Source organism: Arachis ipaensis, chromosome B7 (assembly GCF_059453495.1).
Source record: "Arachis ipaensis isolate K30076 ecotype BB chromosome B7, ASM5945349v1, whole genome shotgun sequence".
In the NCBI taxonomy this organism is placed as follows: domain Eukaryota; kingdom Viridiplantae; phylum Streptophyta; class Magnoliopsida; order Fabales; family Fabaceae; genus Arachis; species Arachis ipaensis.
Genome location: NC_142442.1, coordinates 57415001 through 57425000, shown reverse-complemented (window position 1 = coordinate 57425000; position 10000 = coordinate 57415001).

Genomic DNA, 10000 nt, shown 5'->3' with positions numbered 1-10000 from the left:
ATTTTTTGCATATTATGAAAGAATGAATATCTCATGATTTTGAGCATAGCTTTGATGAGTTTGGTTGATTAATGATAGGTGAAGAAAGCTTGGAGAAAGGTTGAAGCAAAGAGGAATGGCTAGGAGTGAAGAGAGGACAATGGAATAATTGAAAATTGAACCAAGAAGGCATGAAGTTAGCCCCAACGTTAGCCCCCTAACTTGGAGGCTAACGTTAGGCATGAAGATTACTCCCTGGGCTCCCCACGTTTGAGCCAACGTTAGCCCCCTAACTTGGAGGCTAACGTTGGCACATAAACATTCAAGGAAGAGGCCAACGTTAGCTCCAACGTTAGCCCCCTAACTTGGAGGCTAACGTTGGAACTTGAGAGTTTCTCCCCTGGGCACCAACGTTTGCGCCAACGTTAGCCCCCTAACTTGGAGGCTAACATTGGCACATGAAAACATAAGGGAGAAAGACCCCTAACGTTGGCGCCACACACCACAAGACATACAAGGGGTATACTTCCAACAAGAATAACTTGAGCTACAGAGCTCCAAATGAGGTGATTCAAGAAGCATTGAAAAGTAGGAATCAAGAGCTTTCCAAGCATATATGGCACTGCATGGTGGATACTAAAATTGAGGGAGAAAACTGCCCCGCAATGTGCATAAATGAACATGGTGGCAACATGCAGTGAGGCCACTTGACCTCTGCACCTTTGATGGAGTATAACTCGAGCTGTAGATCTCCAAATAATGTGCTCCCAACGGCATTGGAAAGTAGACATCCAGGGCTTTCCAACAATGTATAATAGTATGGGGTGGACAATACATTTGAGCCTCCAGAACTGGCGTTTTCGCCAACGTTTGAGGGCTAACGTTACCTCAAACGCTGCACACCAAAGCCAGCGACCATGCCCTCTTCAAATGATCATAACTTGAGTTGTAGATGTCCAATTGAAGTGATTCCAAGTGGGTTAGAAAGCTGACATTCAGAGCTTTCCAACCATATATGATAGTCTATATTGGGCATAAAATTGGCAACATGACAAGAGGACAAAGTTGGCGCCATAAATGTGCATAAGGGAGGCCAACGTTAGGGTCAAAGTTAGACCCCTAACGTTGGCACCAACGTCCATACCAGCAGATTGTGTTTGCTGATGTGAAAAGTTGGAGCCAAAGTTAGACCCCTAACTTTGGCTCAAACTTTAGGTCCAACTTTGGCTAACCTCAAACCCGGTTCAATTGGTTCACTTTGGTTCTTCTTCAAACTTCAAGAGCAATCAACCAAGGTCTCTTTCAACCCAATTCCATCAAGAGCAAAGGCCCAATTGACACAACTCAGAGGCACAAGAGATAGTTAGAATAGAAATTTTATTTTAATTGTAATTTGTTTTGAATTTCATTTTTATTTTGTAAAAATGCCTATAAATAGGCATCTGTTTCATATTTGTAGGGAGGCGGGCTCCACTAGGGAGCATTAGGATTTGAGAGCTCTCTCTTAGTTTTCAATTTCGTTTTGAATCTTGGGTTGAGAATTGAAGAAATTCTGTTTCAATCTCACCTTGAGAATTTTCTTGTTTACTTTCTCTGCACAATTGAATTTCCATTCCTGTTTACTACTTCACATTCTCTTGGCTTCTGCAATTTACTTTTCTTTAATTTCTCTTGCAATTGTTCTTGTTGGATCTAGGAAGGCATTGAGATCTAGACTTAGTTATCTAGTCTCTTGGGTCCTGAGATCTTAATTCCAATTTTACATTCTCTGTTTATTGCTTTTCATGTTTATTTACATTTCTGTTTTGGTTCCGAATCAATCAAATCCATCTTTTACTTCTCTGCTTGTTGCAATTTAACTTTTCCTTGTTTAATTTCTGCAAATCCAATTCCCAATTCCCTTTACATTTAATGCAATTTACATTTCTTGCAAATTAAGTTTCTGCAATTTACTTTTCTTGCACTTTAAGTTTCTGCACATTTATTTTCTGCAACTTTAAATTCTCTGTATTTTACATTCTGCTCTCAAAATTTCACCCAACCACTCAATGTTAGCTTGACTAAACTAATCACCCACTAAAATTGCTTGATCCATCAATCCCTGTGGGATCGACCTCACTCCCGTGAGTTTTTATTACTTGATGCGACCCGGTGCACTTGCCGGTTAGATTTGTGTGTTTTGGGAGAAATTTATTTTTCACCAAAATACTCATCAAGTTTTTGGCGCCGTTGCCGGGGATTGATTAGATCAACAATGATTAAGTGGGTGAGAAGTCTAGATTAAGCATTTTCTTTATTTTTGGTTTCTGTTTCAAAGTGAAACCAAGGTGTTTGAGTTTTTGCCTCACTAAGAAATTCTCATCTCTGATATGAGTAATTTCAATTTTCCTTGGTTGTGTGTTTTACAAAACTCAAATGGAGTTCAACTCATCTCATGATCAAACAAATTCTATGGGATATCACCCACCATCACCAATCTCTAATGATGGATGGGAATATCACCAAGAAACTTCAAATTCTGGGCTCTCCAATTCATGGAGCCATGCTTCAGAACCACAAGATGAGAAAGAAAAACATATGGGATATTTCCCTCCACCACAAAATGATTCAAGTCATTATTTCAATGGTGGCTGGGAGTATTACCAAGAAACTGCAAATTCTGAGCAGTCAACTCACATGAGAGATTGTCCAACCTCACCGCCCACTTCTACATTTGAAAATTCTTCATCACCTAAATATGCCTCAACACAAACTTCCACGAACCTAGGCCTCTCAAAGCTAGAGATCATGTTTGAAAAATATGAGAGGGAGGTGCAAAGATCTTGGAACGAGCAAGAGAATTCATTCAAAAACATGGAAGTGATGGCAGGCCAATTGTTGAATGCAAGGAAGGAGAAAATGGAAAAACAAGAATGCAAGGTCCCTGTGTTAAGTGAAATTGCAAAAAAGGAGGAGGTGGAAGAGCAAAATGAAGATCCACTTCAAAAATTCAAAGAATTGTTGAAAAGACAAGAACAATTCATGAAGGAACAACAACAAGCCTGGAAAAGGGAAGAAAGTCTCTTAAAAAATATGAATGAAGATTTAGAGAAAATAAGGAAACACTTAGAACCACTGAGCAAGAAAAATGAAGGCCAACTGATGGATATGAAGGAGAAAGTGGAAGAGCAAGATAAGGAGGCCACTGCATCAAGTGAACTTTCAATGAAGAATGAGGTGGTTGAACCTGAAACTACACTTGAGATGACAAGAGAACATGAAGACTCACAACTCTCACAAACCTCCCTGGACCAAAACGCCTCAACATTTGAATCCATGATTGAAAGGTATGACGAGGAGATGAAGAAATGTTGGGAAGATCGACAAACCTCCCCCATGATAGAGCGATTGAAACAAATGTTGGGTGTAAAAGAGGAAGTGGAGGAGCAAGAAAGTGAAGAAGTCATTCCAAACTCAAGTGATGCAGAGAAGTACATAAAGGAGGAGTTCATGGAACCACCAATACAAGGGGCCCTGAATGAAGAAATCACTCCAATAATCACACAGCAACCATGTCTTGACATCCAAGAAGTGAAGGCAATTAACAAAAGCACCAAGAAGAGGACTGTGACCAAGACACCAAGGACAACATTCATGAGAAGGTCAACTGCAAACAATCCTCCCCCTGATCCAGCAAGCAAGATCAATCAAGCCAATTTCACAAGGAAGCTTGCTGAGGAGAGACCAAGACAGGGGGCACTAGCTGAAACTTCTCCTCCTTTGAAGTCATTTCTCTTAACAAATTGGAAGAAGAGGAAGAAAGTAAAGAACAGGTAGACAGTAGGTACATTTCTTTTCCTTGCTTTGTTTAAATTTCAATAAATTGGCATATGATCACATTATAAGTTTGGTGTTGCCCTGCAACAAACTGTTTTCCATCTTCATGGATGATTGCATCAATTTTACATGAAAGTGACACACCAAGATTCTAAGTTTGGTGTGCCACCTATTTTTCTATGCAAATCAATCCAGCAACATCACTTGTCTGTATAATCATATTGCCTTTTACAGTGTTATTTTTCTTCTTAGTTGGATAATTTTTGTTTTCTCTTTGTTTCATTTATTTACTTGTTTTTAATGCTTTCCTTCATTAACTGTTTTTGTTAATACATCACCAAGACATCCTTATTCATAACAGACTCTTCATTTGGTGATTGTATTTAACATATAACAGTTTTTTTTGTTTAGTTTTAGTTCAAATAAATGGACATAGGATTGCATTCTAAGTTTGGTGTTGCTATGCAACACAATTTGCTTCAAATCTTGACTGAATACTTGCATTGATTCCAAAGTGAAAGTGTCACACTAAGTTTGGTGTGCCACTTATCTTCTATGCAAAGTATTATGCTCACCTTCTTAAGTATGCAATCACAATGTCTCTGTATCTTGTGCCTTGATTATTATCTTTAATTTTGCTTGCTTGAAACACATGTACTACTAACATTCCTTGTGTAAGACATTCATGATCCATCTTAGCCCCACAGCCACGGTTCTAATAGTTGCTTGAGGATAAGCAAGCATTCTTAGTTTGGTATGGGAAGGAAGAGAATGGGAGGAAAATGACAACAATAGAGAAGATGAACTACAAGGTTGTAAAGTTCCTTTTCCTCTCATTTGTTTCAAGCACTATAAACTGCATGATTGTCTTTACCTTCTCTGTATGCATGTGTGTATGAAAAGGCATAGTTGATTTTTAATTTGCAACATGGTGCTGTGTCATTATGAATACCAACTTGAGTTTTGTGAATTCAAAAGCAACAAAGTATCATGATCATAAACAAACAAGGCATTAAAGAAGATTTTAGCATGTGCATAAAAGTATTGGGAAGCTAGTATGTTTGATTGTTGCTTAATTGCATTGGATTTTACTTAATTGAAGTTTTCATCTAGGACATTTTGTGAAATCTTTTGAAAATCATTAAAACCTTGAAAGCAAATGCAAAAATAAAGCAAGAAAAGAAAAAGGGAAAGAGTGAGAAAGCTGAAGGCTCTGAGTACCAATGGTAATTTATTTGCTAAGTACTTGTGGTGTTTATGTATCAAGCCAAATGCTTGAAAACAAAACACTTAGAAGTCAAGGCTAGGCTCAAAGTGCAAAAGCACTCCCTCAAAGCTCAAGGCTCTGAGCATCAATGATTAGAGAGTTAAGAAAAGAAAAGAAAAATGAGCTTAATGAAGTCATCTAATCAAATGCTTGTGGTGCTTATGTATCAAGTGGTAATACTTGAAAACAAAGCATTTAGAAGTCGTAGCTTTGTTATCAACTCATGGGGCAAAGCACCCAAAAAGGAGAAGCTAATAAGAAAATCAAAAGCTTGTTTCAAGGAAGAAATATAAGAAAAAGATTTCATAAATTGAGCTAGATGGAAGCATCAATCATTTACATTTCTTTTGTGATTGTAGTATGCTTAGAAAACTAGCTTACCATGAACATTGAGTTGCTATTCTTCTTGCCTTGGATTGTCAATCTTTATTGCATGATTCTTTTCTTGCTTGGGGACAAGCAAGCTTTAAGTTTGGTGTTGTGATGACAAGTCATCTTAGCCTATTTTAACTAGCCTTTTTCTTTTGTTTTCAATTGAATTATGCACTTTCTTGAGCCATAAGCAAGCCAATTGGGTAGATTTTCATGCTTCCTTTGATTTAATCAACCATGTATGAATTTATGCCATTTTATGAGGTTTTATGCTATATTTTTTGCATATTATGAAAGAATGAATATCTCATGATTTTGAGCATAGCTTTGATGAGTTTGGTTGATTAATGATAGGTGAAGAAAGCTTGGAGAAAGGTTGAAGCAAAGAGGAATGGCTAGGAGTGAAGAGAGGACAATGGAATAATTGAAAATTGAACCAGGAAGGCATGAAGTTAGCCCCAACGTTAGCCCCCTAACTTGGAGGCTAACGTTAGGCATGAAGATTACTCCCTGGGCTCCCCACGTTTGAGCCAACGTTAGCCCCCTAACTTGGAGGCTAACGTTGGCACATAAACATTCAAGGAAGAGGCCAACGTTAGCTCCAACGTTAGCCCCCTAACTTGGAGGCTAACGTTGGAACTTGAGAGTTTCTCCCCTGGGCACCAACGTTTGCGCCAACGTTAGCCCCCTAACTTGGAGGCTAACATTGGCACATGAAAACATAAGGGAGAAAGACCCCTAACGTTGGCGCCACACACCACAAGACATACAAGGGGTATACTTCCAACAAGAATAACTTGAGCTACAGAGCTCCAAATGAGGTGATTCAAGAAGCATTGGAAAGTAGGAATCAAGAGCTTTCCAAGCATATATGGCACTGCATGGTGGACACTAAAATTGAGGGAGAAAACTGCCCCGCAATGTGCATAAATGAACATGGTGGCAACATGCAGTGAGGCCACTTGACCTCTGCACCTTTGATGGAGTATAACTCGAGCTGTAGATCTCCAAATAATGTGCTCCCAACGGCATTGGAAAGTAGACATCCAGGGCTTTCCAACAATGTATAATAGTATGGGGTGGACAATACATTTGAGCCTCCAGAACTGGCGTTTTCGCCAACGTTTGAGGGCTAACGTTACCTCAAACGCTGCACACCAAAGCCAGCGACCATACCCTCTTCAAATGATCATAACTTGAGTTGTAGATGTCCAATTGAAGTGATTCCAAGTGGGTTAGAAAGCTGACATTCAGAGCTTTCCAACCATATATGATAGTCTATATTGGGCATAAAATTGGCAACATGACAAGAGGACAAAGTTGGCGCCATAAATGTGCATAAGGGAGGCCAACGTTAGGGTCAAAGTTAGACCCCTAACGTTGGCACCAACGTCCATACCAGCAGATTGTGTTTGCTGATGTGAAAAGTTGGAGCCAAAGTTAGACCCCTAACTTTGGCTCAAACTTTAGGTCCAACTTTGGCTAACCTCAAACCCGGTTCAATTGGTTCACTTTGGTTCTTCTTCAAACTTCAAGAGCAATCAACCAAGGTCTCTTTCAACCCAATTCCATCAAGAGCAAAGGCCCAATTGACACAACTCAGAGGCACAAGAGATAGTTAGAATAGAAATTTTATTTTAATTGTAATTTGTTTTGAATTTCATTTTTATTTTGTAAAAATGCCTATAAATAGGCATCTGTTTCATATTTGTAGGGAGGCGGGCTCCACTAGGGAGCATTAGGATTTGAGAGCTCTCTCTTAGTTTTCAATTTCGTTTTGAATCTTGGGTTGAGAATTGAAGAAATTCTGTTTCAATCTCACCTTGAGAATTTTCTTGTTTACTTTCTCTGCACAATTGAATTTCCATTCCTGTTTACTACTTCACATTCTCTTGGCTTCTGCAATTTACTTTTCTTTAATTTCTCTTGCAATTGTTCTTGTTGGATCTAGGAAGGCATTGAGATCTAGACTTAGTTATCTAGTCTCTTGGGTCCTGAGATCTTAATTCCAATTTTACATTCTCTGTTTATTGCTTTTCATGTTTATTTACATTTCTGTTTTGGTTCCGAATCAATCAAATCCATCTTTTACTTCTCTGCTTGTTGCAATTTAACTTTTCCTTGTTTAATTTCTGCAAATCCAATTCCCAATTCCCTTTACATTTAATGCAATTTACATTTCTTGCAAATTAAGTTTCTGCAATTTACTTTTCTTGCACTTTAAGTTTCTGCACATTTATTTTCTGCAACTTTAAATTCTCTGTATTTTACATTCTGCTCACAAAATTTCACCCAACCACTCAATGTTAGCTTGACTAAACTAATCACCCACTAAAATTGCTTGATCCATCAATCCCTGTGGGATCGACCTCACTCCCGTGAGTTTTTATTACTTAATGCGACCCGGTGCACTTGCCGGTTAGATTTGTGTGTTTTGGGAGAAATTTATTTTTCACCAAAATACTCATCAGTGTGCCTAGGGGATGGCAAGGCAACGTGCATCTTGCTGGCATTGCGCCCAGCAAGCCTTTGGGCAACTCGAGTTTCAGCAGCACGACACCCCTCCCCCCTATAATAGGCTGCCGAGCCATTACCAAAGTGCCACGGGTAGACGTCCTTTTCCGTGAGGAGACATACTCAAGGAAAGTGCTCTAGAGGTCGAATTCTGACGCCGTTTTTTGCAACAACCTCTAGAAAAATAAGATCTTTCCATCCTCCAAATTTGGTGAATTTACACCGTGCCGATTTTTTTTAACGATTTTTTACCGCCCGGAATCCCGGAAATTCAAAAAAAAATGAAAAACGGAGCAAACCTGCGATTTTTGACCTGGATTTTTTTGTGCAACCTTCACATAATATTACCAAGGTTCCCTCAAAATTTCACGAAAAATGCACGAGCCAATTCTGAGATATGAAAATTTGGCTCCTCCGTTGCAACGCTCCGAGCCATCGTTGCAACGGCGGGTGCCTCCGTGTTGGGCGGGGGAGCCCGGCGGCACACCACAACCACAACGTGCTTGCTAGTGTGCCTAGGGGATGGCAAGGCAACGTGCATCTTGCTGGCATTGCGCCCAGCAAGCCTTTGGGCAACTCGAGTTTCAGCATCACGACACCCCTCCCCCCTATAATAGGCTGCCGAGCCATTACCAAAGTGCCACGGGTAGACGTCCTTTTCCGTGAGGAGACATACTAAAGGAAAGTGCTCTAGAGGTCGAATTTTGACGCCGTTTTTTGCAACAACCTCTAGAAAAATAAGATCTTTCCATCCTCCAAATTTGGTGAATTTACACCGTGCCGATTTTTTTTGACGATTTTTTTACCGCCCGGAATGCCGGAAATTCAAAAAAAATGAAAAACGGAGCAAACCTGCGATTTTTGACCTGGATTTTTTTGTGCAGCCTTCACATAATATTTCACGAAAAATGCACGAGCCAATTCTGAGATATGAAAATTTGGCTCCTCCGTTGCAACGCTCCGAGCCATCGTTGCAACGGCGGGTGCCTCCGTGGGGGGCGGGGGAGCCCGGCGGCACACCACAACCACAACGTGCTTGCTAGTGTGCCTAGGGGATGGCAAGGCAACGTGCATCTTGCTGGCATTGCGCCCAGCAAGCCTTTGGGCAACTCGAGTTTCAGCATCATGACACCCCTCCCCCCTATAATAGGCTGCCGAGCCATTACCAAAGTGCCACGGGTAGACGTCCTTTTCCGTGAGGAGACATACTCAAGGAAAGTGCTCTAGAGGTCGAATTTTGACGCCGTTTTTTGCAAAAACCTCTAGAAAAATAAGATCTTTCCATCCCCCAAATTTGGTGAATTTACACCGTGCCGATTTTTTTTGCCGATTTTTTTACCGCCCGGAAAGCCGGAAATTCAAAAAAAATGAAAAACGGAGCAAACGTGCGATTTTTGACCTGGATTTTTTTGTGCAGCCTTCACATAATATTACCAAGGTTCCCTCAAAATTTTAGAAAAAATGCACGAGCCAATTATGAGATATGAAAATTTGGCTCCTCCGTTGCAACGCTCCGAGCCATCGTTGCAACGGCGGGTGCCTCCGTTGCAACGAAACCAGCCAACGATGCACCTAACCCAGCATCCGTTGCAACGCACCCTGCCTCCGTTGCAACGCGCCCAGCCAACGTTGCACCGTCCCCAGCATCCGTTGCAACGCCCCCAGCCAACGTTGCAACGCGCCCTGCCTCCGTTGCAACGCTCCCAGCCAACGTTGCAACGCGCCCTACCTCCGTTGCAACGTCACCAGCATCCGTTGCAACGCGCCCTGCCTCTGTTGCAACGCGCACGGCCAACGTTGCACCGACCCCAGCATCCGTTGCACTGCCCCCAGCCAACGTTGCAATGCGCCCAGCATCCGTTGCAACGCCCCCAGCCAACGTTGCAACGCGCCCTGCCTCCGTTGCAACGTCACCAGCAACCGTGGCAACGCGACCTGCCTCCGTTGCGACGCCCCCAGCCAACGTTGCAACGCGCCCTGCCTCCGTTGCAACGTCACCAGCATCCGTTGCAACGCTCCCAGCCAACGTTGCAACGCGCCCTTTCTCCGTTG